Source organism: Falco cherrug, chromosome 12, assembly GCF_023634085.1.
Source record: "Falco cherrug isolate bFalChe1 chromosome 12, bFalChe1.pri, whole genome shotgun sequence".
In the NCBI taxonomy this organism is placed as follows: Eukaryota; Metazoa; Chordata; class Aves; order Falconiformes; family Falconidae; genus Falco; species Falco cherrug.
Window position 1 is genome coordinate 17,218,017 of NC_073708.1, and position 12,212 is coordinate 17,230,228.

The 12,212-nt window shown below is 54.2% G+C and overlaps 1 long non-coding RNA gene across 1 annotated transcript in view; it reads left to right on the forward strand.

Moving 5' to 3' along the window:
- Positions 1-3,086: 3,086 nt before the first annotated feature.
- The window catches only part of LOC114017632 (uncharacterized), a 14,393-nt gene continuing 5,267 nt past the window's right edge, over positions 3,087-12,212 (forward strand). Inside the window, exons 1-3 of the long non-coding RNA XR_008734813.1 lie at positions 3,087-3,444; positions 5,069-5,230; positions 10,658-10,891. This is a non-coding gene — a long non-coding RNA (uncharacterized LOC114017632). The remainder of the gene's footprint in view (positions 3,445-5,068; positions 5,231-10,657; positions 10,892-12,212) is intronic.

Here is a 12,212-nt window from a genome sequence, read left to right on the forward strand (position 1 = left end):
AATTGAACACGAAGTAAAAGCTTGAGTGGAGGTAGGTGGTTCGGGAGCTGTCTGCAGGAGAGGGAGCCAAGGCTACGCAGTGGGAAGTGTGCGGAAAATGAAAGTATGTAGAAACTGAAATGTATTCAGCTGCAGTCATGTTAACGTAATCCATGCTGTCATTTCCCCTTGACGAGTGTATGTAGCACATCACAGAGCTGAGCCTGTTGTCAGAGGAAGGTAAAGGCAATACATACATGTGTGCATGTCATGGACAGAACAGCGATGCGAGAGTTATGAGGCACGTATGTGGAGAAATCACTCAGCAGAAGGCTACAAAAGATGAAAATACGTTCAAGAAGAGCTGGTGTTTTTGTGATAAAACTGACTAGTTGTTCATAATTAAAATAAATGTTTCCTCAAGGTCCTGAATTTTTTCTCCAGAATCACAAAGCTGTTCTAATCTCTGCTGGTATTAGACCTTGAATTAAATGTGTGCTGGCATCTGCCAGGGTAAGTATCTGTTTTGTCCTCCCACCCCTTGTAGAAAACTTGGTTAATCTGGAAGAAGCAAGTTCTGGAAGGCTCCAGGCCCTACAGAAAGGGTTTGGGACACAGTGCAACATCTCCTGCAAGCACCTGGTATCCCACAGAAAGCCAACACCTGTCTGATCCCAATTCCCATAGACCTTGTGCTGGTGTACATCCCACCAGCTTCCTGATGCGCCTAAGTGTTGGTGAAGCTCAAGCTCTGCCAGTCAGCTACAGAGACATGGAAGTGACGAGTGCTTTATCCAGGTGGAATGATCTACTTGGGAAGGACAGGCCATGCTTTGGCTCCCTAAGACCAAAAACATCAATCTTTGAGCTATTGCTTTTTCCCCAAAAGTTAAACTTTTTCCAAGAAGGCTGCCATGCCCGTGTCTCTTCCTCTTTAAATTTATATACAGTATTGCTTATGGCAAACGGCCCATACAGTTCTGCAAATCCTCAAATATTCATCTCCCCCCTCCCAAAATTTCAATTGGACTCACAGTACTTTTTTATCCATGAACACCTCAACTGTATGAGGGCTGCTGTACCAATTTAAAATTTCACCTTGCATTATCAGATTTTTATTAACTAGGATTCATCATTATTACCTAACATCCTCTTCAGCCCAGAGCATCTGTTGGGATGCCGGATGAGGGTGTGACCAGTTCGAGCATCATGGGCTTGTTCAAGCTTCTTTGCTTGTCTGCAGGTAGGAGTTAAGCGTGGCCCCTGCTGGGCTACATCTCCTGGCAGCCGTTGTGCCTCTCTGGAGGCTGGTGGGTGCGTGTGGAGGTCAATGCCACTCACCCACCTACACGCTGCTGCTTCTGCACCAAGTGTTGCAAAACTGCCACAGGCTTCCTCGGTTAAAGGGGCAGCTGGAGTCCCTGCCACATCTGGGCTGTCCTTTACCCAGGCATTGACTGCTCATTGCTTATTAAGGGGGAAACCCAGAGAGGCCACTTCATTGTTTGTTTGTATCCTGCATTTTTTTTTTTTTGCAAGTAAATTGTCAGGATAGCCAGCACGTCTTTGATACTTTGTCTCTTTATCAGAGTCCAAGACGGCTGATGACATTATATTGGGCATTCATTTCAAATCTGCTGAGCCCACGGAAATCAATAGTTTTCCATTATCGGGTCCGGCTGGGTCACTAGTCTGTCAATGAGCTGTTACAATCGCTGTACAAGGGTGAACCTGACCAGTCAATTGCTGCTGACAAGAGGAAAACACACTGACAGCCACTGGAACAAGCCGGAACACAGATTTGCACTTTGGTTTGCCATCCGAGGAGGCTGGAAGCAGGGCCATTTCCAAGATGTAGGGCACGCACAGTGGGAGAAGAGGCCCCATCCCTCCCTCCCGCACAGCAGGCAGCCTTCCCTGCATGGGGAATTCTGCTTTTTTTTCCAGAGTCCCAACCACCCGAGAACTCTCTAACTGCAGATGAAGGAACCACCTTCCTCGGCACTATGTTTTTCCAGCCAAAAAGGGACACACTCCAGGGGAATGCTTCTGCTGGCCAGGCCAGCGGGACCGGGATTCTTTCTGCAGTGGCTGTCGCTGGGGGATGCTGGGCTCTGGGGCTCCTCAGCCGCAGCAGGAGCCGATGCTTCGCCAGGCGGGAACGCAGACGGCTGGGTTAACTCCCGTGTTTCAGCACTGACTTCCTATCAAACTTGAGAGCTGAGCAAAAATAAATAAATAGAAATTATCCCAATATTATGATTTTTAATTTTCAACTTTATTAACTTCTTTCAAGTGTTAAATCCTGACCGTTTTATTTACGCCTCCGGTCGTCTGTTTGATTCTCGCAGAAGTCAATATTCACTTGTGTTCCATCATCAAACAAAAAACTGGTAATCAACTTTATCACTGGAAGCCAACTAGCCGGGTTTTAAAAAATACACTACCCAAAAGAAGGATCATTTTCTGTAAATGAGAAGAGAGGGAAAGTCTTTTTAACAGAGAAGTGCAAACCTTCTTTTACTGGTAATTAGAAGCACCAGTCTTAAATGACTCGCAGCATTTGGCAGCTCAAGCAGCGTCAGATCTCTTACAGCATTAATTAAAAAGAATTTATGTTTTTTTAATAAAATGCTTCATGTTTTAGCCCCTTTTCTTCCTCCTACCAAATGTGATTACGGGGGCTGAAGGGAATTCAGGTTAATATGTTGACACACTTAACAATGCGGGGTCATGTTGCACAATCCGCTCGGCTGGTTGGGAGCGGCGCAGCCCCTGACAGGTCCTCATCAGCCGCTGCCCTGAAGGCAGAGCCAAGGAGAGGATTTTAATTACTGCTCTATACGCGAGTTTGCCAGCATTAAATTGAGACATAATTAGGCCTCCGAATTTTAATAATTGTCCTAGCTAATTGGGCAGACAAGTACGCTCTGCAGCGTGGCGTGATTAGATAATTAGTGTTTCCAAATGACAAAATTGGGCTCTTGATTGCGGATTGCAGATGGGGGGGGTGGGGGGAGCGGGCGGCTCCCTGTGCGGGCAGAGCCGCGCCGAGCCGAGCCGGGGGAGGCGGCTGGGCCGGGCCCGCTGCGGTGCGCGGGCGGGCAGCCCGGCCTCGGGACGGGGACGGGAGCGGGCCCGGGGCGGGCGCGGTGGCTCCGAGGGGCAGGGGCGCCTCCGGACGCCCGGTGCCCGACCCCCGAGCCGCGGCGGGAGGCGACTGACTCCGCAGCGCTACTTGGCCGCTTCAGCCCGGGGACGGAGAGGCGCAAGTGACGGCCATCGACAGGACATCGGGGCTCGGGACGGAGGGACGGAGCTCGCCTCACCGGCGCGGCGCGGACACGCGCGGCCGCTCCCCCCGCAGCCGCCAGGGGGCGCCGCTCCCGCGCGGTGGTGGCGATTCCGCGCCCCGGCGGTGCCCGCGCCCGCTCCGCGTCCCACGGCAGGGCCGGCCGCGGCACCGTAAGTACCGCTACCCCTGCCCTGCCCTGCCCGCCGGCGCGGGGCCGCGCCCCGGGGCCTGCCCCTCCGCCCACCCCACCCGGCCGGGCCCTTCCCCGCGGGTGCGGAGAGTCCCCCCCGCCCGCTCCGCTGCTCGGCGCTGAGGCGGGGCTCGCCGCCATGCGCGGCCCCCCGACCCCCGCAACCTGCTAGGGAGGTTTGCTAATTATAAATATATATATGTCTCATTATAGCCATCAAATATATATTTCTATCTGAGCTACACCGGGGACGCGAATGGCCGCGGACGTAACCCCGGCAGCCTCCGGCAGCCGCGTCGCCGGAGCTGGCGGTGAGGCGCGGGTGCCACCGTGCTGCTCCCGTCGTCTGCGGGTTTTAGTCCCCGCGTGTTTTTCCCCATTAAAAATTTTTAATGATACAACCGAGTGCATTAGTAATTTTATTTTAGAAAAAAAGCGCGATATTTGGGGAGGGCGCCGGGGTGAATCCGCAGCGGAGTGCCGAGCGGCGGGGCTACGACCCCCGCGCCGTGCTGCCGGTGCTCCCGGGCCGGGCGCTGCCGCTCGGTGGGTGCCCCGGCGCCGAAGGACGGCGTGTCCGTGCCGGTGGGAGCAGGGCAGGGCAGCCCCCCGTGCCCCTGGGGCAAAGCGCAGCGGTTCCCGGTTAGGGCAACGCGCGCACGCCGGCTCCCTCTTCCCGATTCCGGGAAAGAAAACGGGGAGGAGGCGAGGGGGACCCTCCGGAGCAGCTCCTGGAGAAGAGGGTCCTCTCCCTGCTCCTGCCCCCCTCCCTTGCCCGTGCTTCGTCCAGCGAGAGCCCGGCTGCCCCGTCCCGCCGCCGCGCAGGTAAGCGGCACCGCGGGGCAGCTCCCGGGCGGGCAGAGCCCCCGCCGCACCGCGCGGCCCCGGTGGGTGCCGGGCCCCGGGCTGCACCCGCCGCCCGGGGGGAGCCACCCTGGCAGGCTGCAGGCCCCCCGGACCGGGGCTGCCTTTTGTTTGCGGTTGTTATTATTTTCTCCGCGAAGAAGCAAGCGGATTCACGCAGCGATATAAAGTTGAATGGCTAATAACCGAAAGTTTAAATGCAAACGCTTCGCTAGGAAGCTGCATTTCGTGCAGCTGGTGCAAAATTGCTTTCATTTTTTGTCTGCAGGAAAGGAAAAACAGTTTTATGAATGTCTTTTTTTCCCTGTGTGTGATTGCACCATCATTGAAATACAGATGCTTTTCGTACGTCAATGGTTTTCACTACAGCCTAAGGGTTTCTTGGATTTAAAGGTCTAGTTATTTTTGCTAATATTTCAAGATTTTAACTCCTGACTATCTCATAAATCAACTTCAGATGCACTGTGCAGTATTTATATACTCATTTTCAGAGATATACTCCAGCTCTAGAGTGCCGTCTCACCATTTCACTCACTTTGAAGCTATGGTGTTGGGAACTATCAGCTCTGAAGACAAGGTTAGCTCACAAGAGCAGGCTGCGCTGTGTAAAATGCTGATTTATAAAAATGTTACAATCCATATATCTTGCAGGTTGAATTGCATGCTTTATGTGATCAGAAATACATAGAGGATTGATCTGCCAGTGCATATTTAAAGCAAAATTCATGTTGTCTTCAAAGGTGAGGGTGCCAGAGATGTACCGGAGCAGAAGCTAGAGGTAGAAGGCACATCTTACAACCAGCCTCATCCTGGAGAAGCTGTGGCAAAGCCCTCCTATATTCTGATAACAAACTCCTGCGGCCTAACGTGCGCAGTCCTCAGCCAAGCCCTTGCTAGGAGCGGTAAGCACCTTGCCCTGCTGAAAGTGAAAAATGCCTCCTGCCAACTAAATAGATGCCTACTCTTTTTTTAAACTCTTTTCTGACTTTGATGGGCTCTTGACCACCAGGTGACACATCCTGGGGGCCTACGAGCCGCGAGGGTGTTGCTTTCCTGTAATCGGCTGCTTTCTGAGCAGGCTCAGTTGCCTCTGTGCCCAAGGGGTCTCCAGGGGGTGGCTCGGCAGGCTCCATTTTGTCATCCTCCCGCCAGCGTGCTGCTGAGGCTGCCAGCAGACGTAGGAGGCTTGCGGTGCCTGTGCGAAAGTGATATCCAGCTCCAAGTTTGCAGTTAATCAAGTCCACTTGGGGAAGCTGAACAATTTAATCAGTGTCTGATGAAGCCTTGGATGTAATTTGTCTGCCCTGTATCAAACTCTCTTCAAATGTAAAGCAGTCGTCAGGGGTTAGATGGGGGAACCTCAGGACAACGTAGCTGTAGTTCCTGCCCTGATCCTGCAAGAAATGCTGTGCAGGCCCAGCACAGCACAGCACGGCCTGTAAGCACAGCAGCCTGTGCTGGCGTGTGCTCATTGCAAGGCCAAGGTCACAGTGAGGTTCCCGTTCTTGGGACACTTTCATGCTGGTCACTAACCAGATTACAGCTTGGGTATGCTATTATTTAGCAACCCTTGCCAGAAACACTTTTTTTTTTTTTCTGCCCGGTGAGAAAGCTGGGACTCTCTATTCAGGGACACGGCTAAAAATAATGGTCCTGTCACTCGTGCCCAGAGTTTTCATGATATGGTGGCAGGGTGATGGGAGCTGAAAGCCACTTGGATGTGGCACTGAATGCAGCTGTCTGAGTTTGTCCTGTTTCTTGCAGGGAACACCTTCCACCTGTGTTTCATGCTCTGCCTAGCCTGCTGCTTCACCTCCAGGTGCAGAGGAAGGTATTTTTTGGCTAAGATGCTACTATCTTGAGAGCTGGGTATTTTGGAAGGGTTTCTTTCCAGTTCCAAGTTAGTACCACGATTCTGATGAGTTAAAGTGCAGAAAGTGGCATCCCTTTCCTGTATGATGCCTTCTTGCTCAAGACAGGCTGTGTTTATTTCTTCTCGGGTGGTAGCTGGGTCTTGCTGGTTTTGCAGATCTTCCCTGGGGTGAGAGTGCTGACTGTCCACAGTAGAATGGACAGGTAGAGTTGAAACGATTTATTTTGTGAGTAATATGACATTTTTTTCTGACTACCGATTTGATTGAGTAGGGTTTGGGGTTTGTTGTTTTCTGAGTTCAATGGTGCCGAAAAAATGTTAAAAGTAAATAATTAGGGCATAGTAAAAAAACCAGGGTATATCTTTATTTATAGTGGTGTAATTGAAACTATTCCACTTGGTAGTGTTAAAATAGCATAATCTCCTTAACGTGCATGCAGCTGTGGAAGTACGAAAGCATTTTACACTAGCAGAGGAGTTCTCACTCCCGCGGTCTTTGCGCAGCGCCGTCTCGCTTTTGCTCCCCTCCGAACTACCGCTGCGGAGTCTGGCTCGGCCGGCGTCCCCGCTCCTACCGGCGGCGGGAGCGCGGCCGGAGCCGGTGCCCGCTGCCACCGGCGGCGGGGGGCAGAGCCCCGCTGCTCCGGCGGGCTCCAGGCCGTGCCCAGCCGCGTTTCCCGGCGTCTCCCGGGTGCGGGAGCCCCCCGATCCCGGGCGGACCGGCGGGGGGCGCGGCGGGGGCGCTGAAGTTAATACCTCAAAGAAGCCGTCGGTGGCGGGAGGGGGCGGACAAAGCGAGCGCCCGGCTAACGGCGCGGCGCTCCGCCGGCCAGTTTTAAGGCGTTTTAAGCTTAAAGAAGTGACAGGGCAATCATCTCCCCGGCTCGGCTGCGGATGGGAGGGTGAAATCTTGCTAACAGCTCGTGTATCTGTATATTTAATTGCGACCTGGCTGCATGTTCCTGTTGAGGAAGGATGCAGATCACAAGCGAATCTATAAAAACACAGTTGACAAGCCCGGGAAAGGGATAAGTGACAGATGAAACGACAGCCAGCGCGGAGCTAACTGGCAAACGCATCAGTACAAAGTCATATACCTTCTGAGAGGAGTAGTAGTTTGTTTTATTCCGGTTCTCCAGAGTTTTATCTACTGTCGGTGTGATGGGGGAGAGAGGAGCTAATGTGCCCTGTTTAGGATACAAACATGCAGATTAGATCAGACTTCAGACACCGTGTTTCACTCAAGACTTAAAACGGTTAGAGGAATAAACCAGGTTTCCCCCACCGAGCAGAAGGAAAACAGAAAAACATGGATTCTTTTTTCTAAATGTTTTAAAGGTGTTGAACTTGTTTAAACACAACCGTTTCACATACAGCTAGAGTGAGCTACCGGGGGTTCGTGGGGCTGGGAGCTGGGGCCCGGCGCTCGCCACCGCTGCTGGCCGGGGCTGGGGCGGTGGGCGAGTACCAGCCCGACTCCCGTTTCCTTCACTTTTGTATTACTTTAGGTTTTCAATGAGGCTGGTGTAATTACGAGGCGTTTAACTTTTTGCCAGGCTCTTTCATTATGGCTTTGCATTTGCACCTCGCTTTTAAGAGAAGTAATAACATTCACAGTCAGGGGCAAATCCTGTTAATGAACAAATTAAAGTTCAAACAGTTATTCAAGTTCACAGCCCCGCTCGCTGCTCCTTTAATAAGAGTTATACATGTTACTTTCTCTCGGGATCACTCCCCCTTTTATTACTTTTTAAGCTTTTCATAAGCACTGGCGGGCTATACGAGCAGCTCCCAGCCTCTTAAAGAGCCCACAAATCCTGAAGGGAGCCCTAATCCGGCCTTAATTTAGCAACTTTTGTAAAAGACATAAAAGCTCGGGTGCCACCCTTGTGCGCTCAGATTATTATGTCGCAGGGAACAAGCCGGGGGAAGCCCCCCCCTCTCTTTCCCGCACCCACCTATCGGTGCTGGCAGCCTCCCCTCCGGAGCTGTGCAAAAAGCCTCCGTTAGCCCCTCCCGGGTACCGGGGGAGAAATGAGGATGTCTGATCGACAGCTTGGGGATTTCTGCCCCCTCCCGCGGTAGCTCTGCCCGGCTCCGCTGGCCGGGGCTGGGCGCGGGCTCCCGGGGCGGCCGCTCCCCCCAGCCCGTCCCGCAGCGGTCCCGGCCGAGGCTCCGCAGCGCTGCCCGTGGGCCCGGTGCCTGCTGCCGGCGGCTGCCTGGAAGTGTTAACGGCGTGCCGTGAAAAAAAATAATCCCTGCGCTCTTTCTGTCTCCCCGCCCCCCGCCCCCGCTTTCTTCTTTTCCTCCAAACCTTTCGCGGTTAGAGTGTCTGCGCTCACCTCGGCATTTGCATAACATGAATCTTAATTCCTCTTGTCAGGGGCTGCCCGAGCCCGGGGGAGCTGCGGCTCCCGGCGGGGACGGGCGGTGAGCGGAGCGGCCCCCCCCGCGGTGCCGGGCTCCCCGGGCCAGGGGGCGGCGGGCAGAGTCCAACAAAGCCCGGGGAGTTTGACACTGGTTCAAGGCAGCGCCGGTGCAAAAGCGCTGTCTATGTACAAATAGAGGAGATCACACTCCCCATTATCTACCTCCTGGCGAGTGTTTGATTTGTGACATCAAAAGCTTATCAAGGCAAGCTTATACAAAAAAAAAAAAAAAAAAAAAAAAAAGAGAGAGAGAGAGGAAGAAGAAGGAGGGAAAGAGCACCTCTCCATGGAGGGAGACCGCTCCGGTTTGGGTGATGCAGGGGGAAAGCGGAAAGGGTCGGGGGTCGGTGCTGCCAAAGCGCCGGTGCCGGGGGTTCTGCCCCGCCGTGACCCCGCTGGCCGAGCGGCGGGGCCGGGGCCGGTGCGGGGCCGGGTGCGGGTGCGGGCGCTGCCGCGGGCTCGCAGGGCGGCGGGCAGGCCTGGCTGGCCCCGGCGGAGGGCTGGAGGGAGGCCCTGACTCCTCGCAGCCATCCGCACAGAAGTGGTTTGATATAATCACCATGACAACTGCCGCCTATGAGCATACAAATAATAGAGATGAAATAGACAAAAGATTAGCATGCCATGAAAAGTACAATAAGTTTCTTATTTAGCATTTAGATAACTGTCTTTCCTTCGGAGCAGGCTTCAAAGTTGAACCCAGTTTAGACCAAGAGGATTAATTCTTTCTCCCGCATGCTTCATTGAATCTCTCATTACCAAACTTTGTCTGTATTGATGTAAGATTTGATTGAAGATTAGAGCATTTAGCAAATCTTGCTTTTCTGCATGTATCAGGCCTTTTCAAGCACAGACCGCGCTGCCCAGTGGTCAATACCCTTACTTTTATCCAGTGTCTGCTTCATTTAAACTTAATCAACTCCCTCAATGAACTGGAACAGGGAAACGTCCCTGCGGTAAGAATGTTGTGCTTTTCTTAGATAATTCTTTGCTCCCTCTCCCAATCCGCTGGCGTTAAACCTAAAATTGCTCTCTGATGAACTTAATCAATATGATAATGACGATTGGGGCTGAATGGCTCGGCCCGGGCTCCGCTCGGAAAAGGTAGGTGGCTGCGCCCACTGCCCGAAAGCAACTTCTCCTTCCTCGCCTCTCCTTTTGTGTGCGCTGCTCCCACCTTCCTGCCTCCCTCCCCTATCCCTCTCTCCTCCTCCCCCCTCTCCCCCCTCGGTGACACCGACCGCTGCTCGCGCTGGAGAATGATGCTTCTTTGTGCGGCAGGAGGACTCGTATGTCACCGCCCGGAGAAGCGGAGCGGAGCGATTGGCTGGGTGAATTATCTGCCTTGTTGCAGTGAATTATTTGCGCTGTTTCCTTTCCTAGTCAACAAGTTTCTGAGGTATAGTGCAGATCAATCAAAGCTGACAGAGCGCATGTGAAGCTTTTGCTGTGTAAATCTGGACCTCTTGTCCCGGCTTCGTTGGCACTGGCATCTGTATATCATTTTTATACTGCTACCAGTAGAGCAATTTCAAAAGTATTTGCAAGGAAAATGGATGTCCCCATCTGTTCCTGGAATCATAAATGTGCCACTTTCGGAGGGTTTTCACTGGTAATCATATCTTTAATGATGAACAAACTTGTGATATATACCTTTCCATAAAATGGGGTTTTCTTCACTTTATTGTGATTGGCTGGGATAAATAGCTTTTCCATATGTTAGGGAGATAAAACATAAGATTACCAGAGCTCGTTTGTTTGATCATAAACAAAAGAAACAATCCGCTCCAAACACTCTTAAACAGAAACAACTGCAAAATTAAATTGTATTAATAGGCTATCGATGGGTCAGGAGGCAAACAACTGTCCCCGTGGAAAAGACGGCCGTTTTAAAATAGGAATAGACGGTCCTTCTCGCTGTTCGGGTGACCTTAATGCAGACGTGGATTTTAAATACTCGATGCTCACGTTAAATATTTTTTCCTTTAAAATTATCTTGTCTTTGTCGCTCTCTCTTTTTCCTCTAGCTTGACTTTGAATATCTGTAAGTGAAGACCGAGGACGCGGTGCTGGGTAGTGGATTGCCGTGCGCTATATTTAGAAAGCAGCTGGAAGAGAAAATGTCCTCAGGAATCCGGGCTGGTTTATTGTAAATGTCCCTCCAGCCCCAGCACTGTGAACGTAAACGCTGGCTCCTCAGACGTGCCAGCGCTCCGCACAGCCGGGGAGCGCTGGATGAGGACGGGCCGGGGCAGCCCTCGGTAATTCTGCGGCACTTCCCGGCGCAGGTAGCGTTAGAGCCGTCACAGGCACATCAGCAGTGCCGGTGCCGGTGCTGCCCGGCACCGCGGCTGCCTGACCAAGCCCCGCGGTGGGGCAGCGGCACGTCGGGTTTGTCCCCGCCGGCGGCACCTCCATGGTTTCCCCGTGCAGAGCACCCCAGCCGCGAGGGTCGCTGCCCGGGACCCCGCAAAAAGGGAGACGCCGTTCCGGCGCAGGCGGCACGGACGGCCCTGTCCCTCCCTGGACACCCAGCAGCAGCGGCACCCCCAGCCGCGCCTCTCGCTCCCCGCGGGGATTGAGGGACGGTGCGAAACGTGGTGTCCTACGCTGTGACTTGTCCCCTCGGGGATGGGGACGAGGCTCCAGGGACAGGCGGTGCCGGAGGGGCACCCCACGTGGCTGTCGCTCAGGGAGGGGACCCCCAGCGACCCCGCTCGGGCCGGTCGCGGAGCAGCTCCAGGGTACGCACCCCGGGGGCCCCGCGTTCGGCCCCGGGCCCCTGACGGGGCAGGCGGCTGCTCGGCTGCACACGCCGTCCCACCATCGTCATTTGCTCGGCGGCGGGGGTGCGTGTGTCTCCTCCCTCTCCGGTGTAATGCTCTTTCGCCGCCCCGCTGCCCCCAGACGGCGAAAGGGCGATAGTCGCGACACCGCGATAGAAGGAGATGCCTTTCTTCCTGGCCGGTGCCCCTCGGTGGGTGCGGGGAGCCGGGGCGGGCGGGCCCCCGCGAGCAGCGCGGCCCCCTCGGGGCGGGCGGCTTCGACGGCGGCTCCCAGCCACGCGGGGGAGCGGATCGGGCCCGCACCGGGCTCCCGGGGCTGAGCGGGGCACCCGCCGCCGGGGGGTGGCTCGGTGCCGGCAGGCGGGAAGCGGGCAAGTTAACGTCTCTTAAGGCCAAAAGAGACCATTAAATCATCTCCCTGACCTCCTGCCTTACAGGGCCGTATAATTTCATCTAGTTCCTGAGGCATTAAGCTTGAGTAAAATGTGCCTTCCAGAGAGGCTCCTGGCCCCGAGGACTTCAAGAGAGGGATTTTGCTCCTGTCCCGGAGAGGCCGGTGGGGCAGTCGGCCCCTGCTCAAGGGACGACCCTCATTTCCATGACAAGTTGCTTGAATTGCTCTCGATTGCCAGGCACCCGCATTTTGGAGCCTGCAAGCACGGCTGTTGCACTGTTGTTGCCCTGTGGCCACCTCAGCTTCCTCCTGCCTGTCACCAAGGTGTCATGTCTGGCGTTAGCACAGAAGAGGGCCTGGCTCTTCCCTGGGGTGCCCGGAAAATGCTGAGGCCTCCAGCAC